At 41.7% G+C, this 12998-nt stretch overlaps 1 protein-coding gene across 21 annotated transcripts in view; it reads left to right on the top strand.

Moving 5' to 3' along the window:
- Positions 1–2482: 2482 nt before the first annotated feature.
- ptprdb (protein tyrosine phosphatase receptor type Db) overlaps positions 2483–12998 on the top strand; it is a 177274-nt gene continuing 166758 nt past the window's right edge. For 8 of the 21 annotated variants that reach the window (XM_072462654.1, XM_072462650.1, XM_072462651.1 and 5 more), the window contains exons 1-2: positions 2483–2604; positions 2825–2939. The gene's annotated coding sequence lies outside the window, so the exon portion shown is untranslated. The remainder of the gene's footprint in view (positions 2605–2824; positions 2940–12998) is intronic. The other 13 variants (XM_072462669.1, XM_072462668.1, XM_072462666.1 and 10 more) reach the window with 4 other exon arrangements.

The raw sequence follows: 12998 nt of genomic DNA, 5'->3' as shown, positions 1-12998 counted from the left end.
GACAAGTGCGAATTTCACCGTGAACTTGGACCTCTTCATCCATCTTCATCCATCCGTTCCCCGCACAGTTCACTTGCTTTTTTTTTTTTCATACAGCTATTCATAGTAGCGTAGGCAATTGAAAGAAAAAGTCACTCGGCCAATAAACAAGCCATTCATTCACAATATGTTAGAGCAACTTACTGGGTCACTCAGAGTGCATACACTTCTGCAAAGGTCAAGGGTATAGGCTCTATTCTGACTCATCTATCATTGTTTATACCTTTGCTTTGTGGGCTTGCCTACGCGACTGTGTGAGGATACTGTTATGATAGTAAAGCGAAGTGCAGGCTCCAATGTGCTCCGTTAACATCTGGCTCTGTGCCTTTGCCTGTGGATGTTTCCTCTCAGTCCCAGAGGAGTACAGACGGTTAGCAGGACTGCATTATCCTGTCCGTGCCTCTTGTCATCACTGAACTGGATTGTTTCATTATTTCACTGTTTGTGTTTTAGGGTGGTGGTTCTCAAATGATGGTATGTGGTACACAAGCTCCTTCTGGTGGTGTGTGAGCCTCTGCAGATCTAATATTTGCTTGATTTAGAGTCAGTTGTACCCACTTTTTGGTCATCTTTGGGAATGCGGTAGTTGTTATAGACATGGTTTGAATTAGAAAAAATAAGAATCACAGTTTTAGGGCTAATCCAATCCAACTTTATTTGTACAGCACATGTTATATAATATAAAACATTTATCTATCAAAATCATCAAAATCAAACAAAAAATCCTCAATCCATGCATCCATTTTCTTCTGTTTTATCCTGTACGGGGTCTGAGCAGGGGGACCCAGACTTCCCGGTCCCTGCACACTTCTTCCAGCTCTTCCAGCTGAGAGACATAGTCCCTCCAGCGTGTCCTGGCTCTTCCCTAGGGCCTCTTCCTGGTGGGAAGATGACAGAATAAAATTAAATTAAAAAATTCAGTTAAAGTTAAATGTTTTAAGTTTATGTTTGTTATTTTTTTCGTGGAGAGATTGTGTATTTAAACATTGCATACTAGTAGTAAATCATATCGCTGATAGTATTTGTTTTTCCATATTGGATTCAGTACTAAAATTCCACATCTACTGCACCCAATTAGCATTAATCAATGTACTTTGTTCTTTGTATAATAAACACGTGTGCCACAGTGAACCTATCACGTGGAGATTTGGCAGATTTTTACTCTTTTACTCTTGGTGCACGGCCTAAAAGCATGAGCTGCTGCTGCTTCTTCATATTATAACGCTAGTATTGTCTTTAGTAAGTTTATCTAGTACTCATCACAGAAGAATATACCTTCTTGCATTTGATAATTCTTTTGGACTTTGCCCTTTCTGATGAAAATGTCTTTCCCTAAAGCAGATTTTCTAAATGAGCAGCCGTACTTAAAACTGCAGCCACATGCAGACTGAACACGGTGTATAGTATTGGCTTGGCTCCCTGAAATGACAATGCCTCATTAAATAAAGAATTGTTTTTATAGGGTGTGCTTTTAGAGACAGTGCTGAAAAGCTTGACACTGTGTGGGCCGAAACGGTTGTCTGGGCCCTAATTTGTTAATATGATAAATCTGTCCACTATTTTCATATCATTTTAATGAATAAACCTTTCGTGAATGTGATGGAGACTGGTAAAGACTAACACGTGTAGATAGTTCATGTTAGATGTTTTTTTTAGCTCAAGTCAGAATGGCGAGACAGAGATTATAGGAATTAACATTTAAGGCGAAGGGAGTGAATATATTAGCAGAAGGATATTAGGCTTAAAGATTCACAGGAAAACAGAGAAAGACCAATAAGGACAGTTATGAGTAGACTGAAAAGACTTGCTTCCCTGGGTTCACTACGGCGCACGTCCATACGGTCTGAAAATGTCTGTAAGCCTGATGTTTGTGGTAGTACTACCTCCCAAAGGGGTCTAGTCCTTTTCGGCTCCAGGTCTGCTTTAGAAGACACACCACAGCGAGATCATTCCATACGACTGAAAGTAGAATTGTGCAGAACATAATGTCAGTGATGATGTCATAGTCCATAATAATTAGGCTACATCATGCAAGTTAAATCTAATACATTAAGAAAAACGAAAAAAAGTAGTCCGATGCGTCTATGGCTGTATATTGACCATGATATGAGCATACCTCAAATCATCATTGTTTTTGTCTAAATATGTGGCTGTTTCTTTATTTTTGGGGTCAAGTTGAGTTCAAGTTGTTGCCAGGACCTGTGAAAGCTACAGCCTCTGCACACTTGTCTTGATGCCTATACACTTTTATAATATAGATAGAGTTGGAGTTAGAGTTAGATGGCATTTGACACGCGTTTGACTCAACTTTTCGGTGCAAAACGCAGCGGTCCTTCCACTCCGCCCGTGCGCCGTCCGATCGCACCTCCCCCCCCCCCTCCGTGCCCGTGCCCGTGCTCGCTCTTCCCCGGGAGTCTCTCGGCGTCTCGGCTCCGGAGCTTATCTCGGTGCGCATCGTCAGCATCAGTTTGAAGTGAAATCTGACAGTCCCGCTGCCTCTTCCCGCCTCTCCTCCTCCTCCTCCTCCGCCGCGCGCTCCGGTGGTCAGCGCGTCTCCTCCTGAAGGTACTGTCCGGGATTAGCGCGCGGACGCGGGGGGTTATTACTGACGGACTTTTAGGTGGGTGGAGAGTAATGTTTGAGGAGTAACGGGATTGACCTGAATTGGCGTCCGGGATATGTGGGTCTGCGTGCGCCGCCGTGGCCGCCGTGCACGCGCTCTCCAAACCGCGTTTCTTTTTAAGACCTTTTCCATCTTTTCTTTTCTTTTTTGTTGTTGTTGCAGTTGAGCCGGGACTGTGGGGAGCGCGTCTGGTCGCTGGCTTCAACTTGGGGGAGAAGAAAGACACGGGAAACTCCTCAGAATTCTCCATACAACGCGCTTCTTTACCGCTGTTCTGGTAAGATCGACACGCCAACCATGTTTTGAAGTCGGGATGTTTTAACTTGGCCCGTTGTTGTGGTACTTCATGTCATTCAGGACGCGCACACTTTTACTGCTCTGTTGTTGAAACACTTGAAATGCGTTTAATGAATTGTTGTGCCGTGTCTAAAGTGATATAGGACAACGCTCGTCTGGTTTAAACGCTGCGCCCGTGGCAATGAAGTTCTCTCGCTTATTATGCATGGGAATTAAGCATGGCCATTTGTGACAATTACCAGTCGGTATTCCTATCACGAAGAGGGGGGGAGTGCTCCAGCTGGGTGTGTGTGTCTGAGGGATAGGGGAGATTATGATAGGATTGAGTGAGGAGTGTGAAAAGAAACATTTAAGGGATCCCTCAGGGAAGTGCAGCCTTCCACCTTTTTATGAGACAGATTTTAATAGTCTTTTATTTCCCACTATGATGACATTGTCTGATATTGTTCTAAAAGTCTCTACTTATTACGCTATCATTGTCATTCCATTACTCCCCTTTATCTGTATATGGTGACGTTCCACAGTTCTGCAGGGCTGCGCTGCCAGGCACAAATCTATGTAACCATTTGCTGGGTTTTATTGTCCTGTTTATCAATTAAGGCTGTCTATAATGGCGATATCACACTTCCTCCAACATAAAACATTACTCTCCCACACACCATCCGTTAGCATCTCACCTCCCACATAGCCACACTTGCTGTCCAGAGTCGATTATTTGGTTATGTGCCACCATTTGCACTAATAGAGAGTCCCTACTTAATGTAATGACAACTCGATCTGTCAGGCTGTGCCCAGCAGAGGAACGCTTAAAGGCCCATCAGCGGTGTCATCAAGGGCAGATTGAAAGGCCGTGAAGGCGCAGCGACATGACAAAGTGTCTATGGAGCTTGTCTAAGTTGTTTGCTGGTGTGTTTTATTGTCTTTGTACAGTATAGGATGGCTGTAGAGACATGTACCCTGATTCTGTGTGTGCATGTGTGTGTTTAAATATGCAGCTGAGCTGGCGGCTGTGCTCAGTCATGTGTATGCAAGGAAAGAAAAAGTGAGCAAAAAGAACGAAGGGACAGAGGAAGCAGAGAAAGAGAGATTATGCTAACTCAAAACTATTGGAGGAAGAGGAAAATCCATGTAAGCATTTTTTCTATTGCTTTATATATTTATATATTTAGCTGTCAAGGCTTTCAGTGAGAAACGGTAGGTTGTTCTGGTTTGACATGCTTGTCACCAGCCTGAGGATTTTTATTTTATGAAAGAGGGCCACAGACTATTTTAGCTTAGCTCCACAACTCTCATACAAACAACAAGGCTGAGCGGAATGTCTAAACAACAGACCCCCACACTAAATTAGTCCACTAATAACTCGGGCGACACGAGAGGGAAGTTGTTGGTCAGCACTTATGGCTCACATTCACCTGCAGTTTCACTCCTCAGAGACCTTGCAGAGCCACTGAAGAGATAGTTAATTAAAGTTTAATATGCACTACACCACAAATGCACACACAGGTTGTATATAAGTACTAGTGCGATCCTTATTTCATTTGTCTTTGTGGCTTAAATTATTTAGGATTTTTATTGACTTGCTGTGGTCACTAAACTTTCTGAAAGAAAAGAATAAAATATAACAGAGAGTTGCAACAAAGGCAGTAAATAAATGTAATAGATTTTGCTTAGAATCTGTACTTTGAACCAAGGGGTACCACTACTAGACGGTTTATTCCCTGGGTCTGTCCCAAATTCAAACCAAAACTTTGTAGTAAAACTGAAGTGAAAATTATTTTATGCACTCACTCTTCCATATTTTTACATGCCATATGTATTATTATAATAATGAGTCATGTGATTTTTCATCTTGTGTTATTTTTTTTAAACTACATTTGTATATTTAGTTTTGCCTGTAAAAATATTGTTCTGAAGATCTGTTAAAGTTCTCTCTTCTATGTCACTGCACAAGTGTCTATTTGAATCCCTTAAATTTAAGGTTGGCAGTGGTGTTGTGCGCGGTGGCATCACACCTTATGTTTTTCTACTTCATTTTGATAATCTGCCCACCACTGATATCGTAGTAAAGCTCTCATATACTGGAGCATTACATCATAATGTGTGAACACAGTGTCAGCGCAGCAGTCAAGAGTAGGTTACGAACATCTTACAGCAGAACAAGATCAAAACCCTCTCCACTCCCCAACTCTGAGAGCCGGGTGACACTCGCCCAGATGAGTGGAGGCAAACATTGGGTAAAAGTGCCCCCAGAAGAGTCACTCCCAAGTACCTTTTGACAGCACAAAAGAACGGAGCTGCTCGTGTTTGGAGATGCCGTTAAGATTGTAGGCTGGAAGCATCATTACTGTTGTCTAGTCCGTGCAAAACAGTAGCAAACACACAAAGCCATTTCAGTTTTTTTCCCTATGTGGCAGATTGTGTGTGTAAGTATTTCGCTTTGTCCCCTGTTGTTGGTGCTGTCCTATCACTTATCACCCATCTTTTATAGTATATTGAAAATTAAGGCTGGGTGATATGGGGTGCACACACAATTTTGATCAATCAATGATACAATGATAAATCAATCAAGATTTGCATTGTCATTTTTTCCCCCGTTTATTTTAAAAATCCTACAAAAAGAGCAAATTAAGAATAATAATAAAATTAAGTTTTGTTGTAACTTCTAAATAAGGGTATGATGGGATATTTCTGAACATTTGGGATTATTTTACAGACTTTTCACATTATACACACGTGTACCTCAATTTATATATGATATATTTTAACATAATATTTCTGTTGGATTGACAGAACATTGCCTGTTTGTATTGTTATTAGGATAGTCAAAAAAAAAAAACAAGATATTAATTTAAAAAAACGTTTTTTCCTCCTTTTTTTAATGGATTTGTTGTCCCGTAGAAAGGTATGGTGTAGAGTGAAATGGGAATGAGAGCGGGAAGGACATTCAGCCATTCATCAAGCAGGAATCAAACACAATACGTTGAAACCGGCAGCGCATGGAGCCTGTCATATGGGCTGCCGCTATAACCACTCGACACCCGGGCCGCTCGCCCACCCTATATTCAACTCCAATTACATGCCATGGGTAATTTATCTTCCAAAGTCATAACTCCTTTCCTAACGACATGCTTTTACTGCTTCAGGATTTGCTGGTGGACTTATATGTAGATTAAAAGAGCCCAAGCCAATAATTGAAATCTGCGATCAATTGGATCACACTTGGAATAAATCATATTAATTGAACATTTTTCTTGTGCAATTATTAGAATTTTATTGATTTGTTTATTTGTTCCACACCTGTCTGGATAAACAATTAAAACATATACATATATATATGTTATGACTTTGGGGGGAGCAACCCTTTATTCATTGGTCAAGGAGGAGTCAGAGTTGTCGCAATGGTCATATTCACAGGGAAGTGTCTTAAAATAAATGCCCAACACAGCACAAGGGTCTCCCATCTCATTGTGAGGCACTGCCGTCATATCTCACCTAGCCACTTATTGTGTATCTTATTGTGGCTTGCAAATACTCACCCACTCTGTCAACCAGTACATGGCCTTGGGCTTAAAATATCCACAAACATTCTCGCACTGTTTTTTGCGCAGGGACAGCCCCAGAGTGCTGGCACCAAACCAAAGCGCTGGTGATAACGAGGTTGAAGTTAGTTAGGATTTTAGCTGCGCTGCAACCTCCTAACACCCTTTCTAAATCTGATTCATCCCAAAATGATATGTTTTTCCAAGAGAGGGAGATGAAAACACTCTCCCCCCTCCTCATTTCCTTCTTCTTCTCGTGCCAATACAGTTGAGCTCAAGCCCCCCATGCGCCTGGCCCCTCCCTCGCTGTTATACTCCCATACTCTCACACACTATCTGTTTCACACCCCATCCCTCTCTGCCGTTCTCTCACATCTCTCTCTTCTTCCTCCCCTGGCACCTCGATGTGTTTCTCTTTAATTGAGATGCATTTCAATGTGGTGAAAATTAGCTTTCTCCAGCTCCAGTCTAAACTTGAAACCTGTGTGTATTTGTGCATTATGTCTGCAATCTATACTGTTTGTGTATGAAAAGAATTCCTGGAGTTGAAGGCGCAATACCTTTTCTGTTTGGCTTTATTTAAAAAAATGTCACCAACGCAGCGTCTTCTAAAACCCCCTGTCTCTCTCTTACAAGTGCAAATTTTTAGTTGGACATTATTAATAACATTCCTATTTTAAACACAGTATTGGCGAGCGCAGTTTACTTGGCCCACCTTGCCGGTTTTTGAACCCGGATCTGTTTCCTAGCGGTGACAGTGCAGGGCGTCTCGTTTGAGGAGGGGGCGGAACAGGATGTGATGCTCGTGGGCGTGGGGTAATATTTGTCCGTCTTAGATGATTGGATCTGCACTGGTTTAACAGGGCCATCTGGAGAATTTGAGACAATGTGCCGATTGGTTTGAAGATTCATGCATAGTGAATGATAATAGTGGGAATAGGAAGGGTATGCTAAGGTTCAAGATGTCTAATCAATGTCTATTTAGTATGGGTGGCACAGTGGTTTGTGCTCTAATCTCTTAACATGAAGGGTTGAGTCATGTTCTCGATCTTCCCATGCATGTTTGGTTAGGTTTCCTCTATGGTTTTGCCTGGAAGGTCCAGAATGTATTTTTTTTATACATATTGATATCAGTTTGGTCAGCATTTTTATTTTTGTGAGCTCATTTGGGCCAGATTGACAGGTGGATTAGCCAATCAGGGACATGCACGCCCCATCCCTATCAAAACCAACATAGATGCTTACAGGAAAAAGACAGGAAAAAATGCGCACACACACAAATTATATAGAATATAGAAATAAGATGAAGTGTATTCGTCCCACAATGGGGAAACTCCAGTGTTGCAACACAGATTTGGCACAGAAGTATAATGATAAACATCCAGGTACTTGTCCACTCTCAATGTCCCTTCCCTGGATGTTCACTGGTGATGGGGCAGCAGAGTGGCGTCTGCGGAGGTCCACCACCATCTCCTTGGTCTTCCCCTTTGATGAGGAGGTGGTTCTGCAGACACCAGTCCACAAAGTCCTGTGCTAGTCCTCCGTACTCCGCATCGTTTTCGTCTGATGATGGCAGAGTCATCAGAGAAAAATCACTGGGGTCTTAATGACACAGCAGATTGACAGAAGCATAAAACGCTGTAAATCTGAATGGAGAGAAGTTTGATTTTGTTCTAAATGATTGATGACCAATGAGCTTGTCTGTTTCCCATGCGTCATGGAAATAAATAAGTCTGATTGCATGGTACTTTTGGAGTTTGACTTGAGGAGTGATGGGGGAGTTGTGAACAGCCTCACTCAGTTAAGAATTGAAGGAGTGTGTATTCTGGATCCCAGGAAAGCTGCTATTTCCCCTCTGGGACCAGGACTCCCCCCAGAAGGGATTTTTGAATCTCAGTAGGACTTTCCTGGTCAATAAATGCTGACAATAATTTAATTAATTTAATTTCCATGCAAACTCTATTTAAATAAAAATTAAATCAAACAATAATTCTGACTGATTTAATTCACCTCTTAAACACCTCATTATATTCTTTACACTATGTCTGTATTTTAAAGGACAAAAACATAAAAAAACATTGCAGGTCAGCTTGTGATGTATAATTATGTCATTGTGTTAATGAGCATATGTTCCTCCAAATAATAATCACTCTGTAACAAGCTTTGAGTCACTGAGTAAATTTATCAACACATTATAAAAACATCTAACCCATGCATGAAAGAGTAATACTGATATCTCATATGTCACTGCATTTATCTGTGCTTAGACATAGTGCCAGAAAAGTAATATAAAAAGACAAAATAGACCTTCTTTGTCATAGAAAGTGGCAGTATTCCAAATTCCTACCCCAGATTTCATTTGTCTCCCTGACACTGCGCAGTTGCTGGAGCAGATTCCTGGTAGCTGTTGTGTGCTGGCCTCTGCTGTGTGCTGGCCTGTGTGTGTACAGTAGGTGTTGTCTGGTGTATACTGGTGCATGCGATGCCGCTCCTGCTGTGTGCACATGCATGAGTCCAGAGAGCCAGCGCACGCAGGCAGTCGTTAGAGAGAGTGATGCTGACAGTGGGGTGACCTTGGGGCTCCCAGTCTACCTCCTGTCGATGAAGGGGATGACTTAGTGCCTCCCTCCCCACCCATGATGGCTCATTTATTATCATTAGGCACACAGTCAAAAGTCAAAAGATGCAGCTCAGGCCCCTCAAGACGGAGTGGTGCGTCCACAAACGTGCGCATATCTGTGTGTTTAAAAAAAAAAAAAAAAGTCTGTTAAAAAAGTGAGGGGTACAAAAAGAAGTCTTGATCATCAAACTTCATGTGTAATTTGAAGAGATTTATCATTGCGATATTATCATGCATTGGGATTTCAACTAGCATAACTTTCATTTAATTAAAAGTACGGAAAGTGGGTTAATTTATCTGATGCCTCATGCTTGTGTGTACCAAACACCAGCAAGGACTGTTGACACTTCTGTACAGCAGTTTTAATCAGGCTCAACAATTGGGGTTATTGACCCTAAGTTGGTTAGCTGCATTTGAGCGCTGAAATGACCAGAATCAGTTAGGTGAATGAGAATGGACTTTATAAAACATAGGTGAACTTCTGGATTACTACCAGAATATGTTAGATTGTTAAATCCTGTATAAATGAAACAAAACAATCCTCAAAGTCTAATTTTCATAAGAAAACGGTATTATAACATTAATGCCCGAAGCTAAAAATGAAAATGTCCATCTGCTTAATATGTCTGCACACCACAGTTACAGACTAATGTGCGGTTAGACAATGACCTATAGCTATAAAGTTTCTATAGCTGCTCTCACATAGTCACACAGGTAATGTGGTTGAACGCTCTTTCCCTTGGACACAACAGCAGTGATGGAAATAAATAGACAAGACAAATAGTAATAGAATCAATAAACCTTAAGTTTGAACAAAGCAATAAGATTTCATTGTGCTAATGTTAAACCCGGAGCTAGAGCTTAACAGTAAGCACCAAATTAACCTTTGTTAATTGTCAGACTGATGTATATGTTGGCACGATACATGCAAATCAGTCCGACAGCAGGTCAAATTGTTACATTTGTTAATAAATCAAAAGCTTAAATGTCTTCTGTGTGGGCGTAAAGTGCAACATCACCTATTATAAAATCGAGTTTACCTAAGGGAGCTACCAATTTCATATTCATAGCCTCTTGTAGTATCTGTTGTTTTTGGAGAGTGAGAATGTTTTTGAGGTCGGAAAAGCAAACCAATTTTGCTACTGCAGGTTCTTCCACAACAGCCGTGTGCATGTTGAAGCTTGTGCGTGTCACCTTGCATTTGTCACAGGTATCACTGCTCCTGTGTCTGTGAGTTTGTCCATATCTCGACTCTGGATATATGCCTTCCATCAGTCGACGTCTGCTTGCCGGCCCTCTCGCTGTGCTTACCGCGTGGCATAAATAACCCGCCACACCATCACCCTAACCTTACGTCACCTCAGCCGTCCAGTGAGCAACACAAGTGGTATACGGCTACATCAGAGCGGCCCCTGTGCTATCGTTTCTCAGCGTGATGGATGGAGACTTCTGCGGGCCAGTCAATACCCAATCTGAGGCCCACTGTCCTGATTTAAGATACAGCAGCACCCAGGTGACACACTCGGAGGCACGCCACTTTAATCACTCCGAGCATTAACTCCGTATTGCCAAGATTGGTGTGTGGGTGGCACAGTGTGTAGTGTGCATGTGTGTGTGTTTGTATTAGGGTCTCTCTCAGTCAAGTGCTGCTGTAATCACACCGCAATCGGCAAGTGCCTGCACCCCTGACAGAGTTAACATTTCTTTAGAATGTAAAGAGAGCAACATAAACAACACACACTGGACTGGGTTTATGTGGCCGAGAGCTCTGGAGACAGCCCAGAGTATGCACGGAGAAGTCAGGAGGTTTAACAAGTCTTTGAGGCCAGAAGCTGGTTGTACGAGTATTTCATATGTCAGTTAAAGCTTCTGAACACACTGTATGTGTAAGATAAGGCAAATCAATTTTATTACACTAACTAAACAAACACTTACACTAACAATCGTTTCATTTTATTACAGTTTCGTTGTAATGGAATAAATGTAGTTCTGGAGACCAGGAGTGTGACGGACACACTGTGGATATTTTGAGTATATTGTAAAACCACTCATTCCTATGGAAAAAGATAATTATTGTGTGCTAGCTTCATCACTTTATGACCCATTTGATTTAATTTGTTTACAACCCCCTAAAGTATGCACTTTTTGTTGGTTTTGTCTACAGTCAGATTTAGTCAGTTTGTGATTGTGTGTGCGAAAAATCCACTTGCAGTCTGAAAACTGTAAAATGAGCCTGAAATGAATGAATGCATGTAATGAATTGAGATGTTAGCGAGGGTTTTTACGATATAAATATGAGTTACGGCCACAACTGACCATTATGTCCAGTATTGGAGATTTAATTTGGGATTTACGCCAATAAAATAAATGTTCACTTGAATTTGATTTTACCCAATGAATGCCAAGGTGTCCTTGGAATTTCTTCTAATCGATCACTAATTCCATAAAGTTTGTCAACCCCTTCCTTCTGTATGTGCAAACAATATTTGTTCAACATTACTCCCTGCTTATTCCAGGTTGATTGTGGCAAATAAAGTCCGGAAAGAGGTAAACATGTAAATTGCAGTGAAAGGCAGGAGGGAGGAGGAAAAGCCAAGATTAATTCTGGCCAAGAGAGATGGAAAGAGTTGTGCAGACAGGAAGGAGAGGGGTGAAGAAGGACAGTGGTATATTAGTCAAGGTGTCCAGTCTGTGTATTGCCTGCTGTGCAATACCTCCCCTCTGATTTACTCTGCTGGGTGACTGATGAGCACCAAGGAGGGAGGGAGAGAAGGAGAGATGACAGGACGAGAGGAGGGAGGTCTCGCAACAAGCGTTTAGGCCAAATTAACGGCACCTCATAAATTAGACTAACAGCCGAAACGGCCGTGGCTGCGAGGGGAGGGGCCGACTGACTGGCACACTGAGCATGTATGTGAATGATGACATGTCAAGAGGGAACAATTTGAAGCAGTGCACACAGATTACTGTCTGATAAAGCATCGATATCCAGCCGCTCACTCATACAAACATAATCTTCAGTTGATTACCACACGTGCCAAAGTGTTGTCTTCAGCATGCAGCGCAAATCAAACCCAAATAGCACGCAAATTGTTTACCATCAGGGAAGCTGAATGCAAGTTGTCTACCTTTTCCGACAGATGAAAAATCTCTTTATTTTCTATCTGTTGCATCAGGGGTTTGTAGGGCTATGAGGCAGAATGTCTGCACATAATATTAACCTTTGAAAACGCTGTTCAAACGGCTTGTTGTTTGTAAGGTATCATATAATGTGAAAGAATAAAGCTTCTTGCAGAACAGATGAGGCTCATCTGATTTTAATGCAAGTATCAGTGATACTACTGTTTCCTATTTTTACTGACACTCTTGACAGTAAATCACTAGACCAGCACCCAATGTCTCCTGTTCTCAAACAGCAACAGAGAGAGGGAGTTGGATTTAAAATTGTAGTTGTCCAAGGACCCCGATTTGAGAAGGGTAGACCTACAGTGCAAAGGCAAACCAAGCAAAATTATGACCAGAGTAAACCAGATTTGGTTCCAGGCTTTAGAATGGAGAGCTGCAGCTTATTACAAACTCTGCCACATCGCGGTCGCCTGCTATATTCCTTCTCTATCTTAATAAAAGGGAAATTATTATTGTCATTATTATGCTGAATGTTAGGTTGGCCTTCTCCACACATATGATTCTAGAGGATACAGTGAGAAACTTATTTGTGGAGTGAACATGAAGGTGATATGAGCAGGCAGGGTTAGCTTCCACTTTCATTTTGATGCTTTACCGAACAATGTCTGGAATAACAGCCCCAAAACAGTATAATTGCATCTTCATCTTTGTCCTGAAAAAGCCTTGTTCGTGTCAGCTCAATCAACAGGGAATC

This window comes from Eucyclogobius newberryi, unplaced genomic scaffold, assembly GCF_026437365.1.
Source record: "Eucyclogobius newberryi isolate DKJ021-1_F unplaced genomic scaffold, fEucNew1.0.hap1 SCAF_4, whole genome shotgun sequence".
Lineage (NCBI taxonomy): Eukaryota > Metazoa > Chordata > Actinopteri > Gobiiformes > Gobiidae > Eucyclogobius > Eucyclogobius newberryi.
The sequence above is the reverse complement of the archived record's forward strand: the minus strand, read 5'-3'. Positions and strand labels throughout refer to the sequence as shown.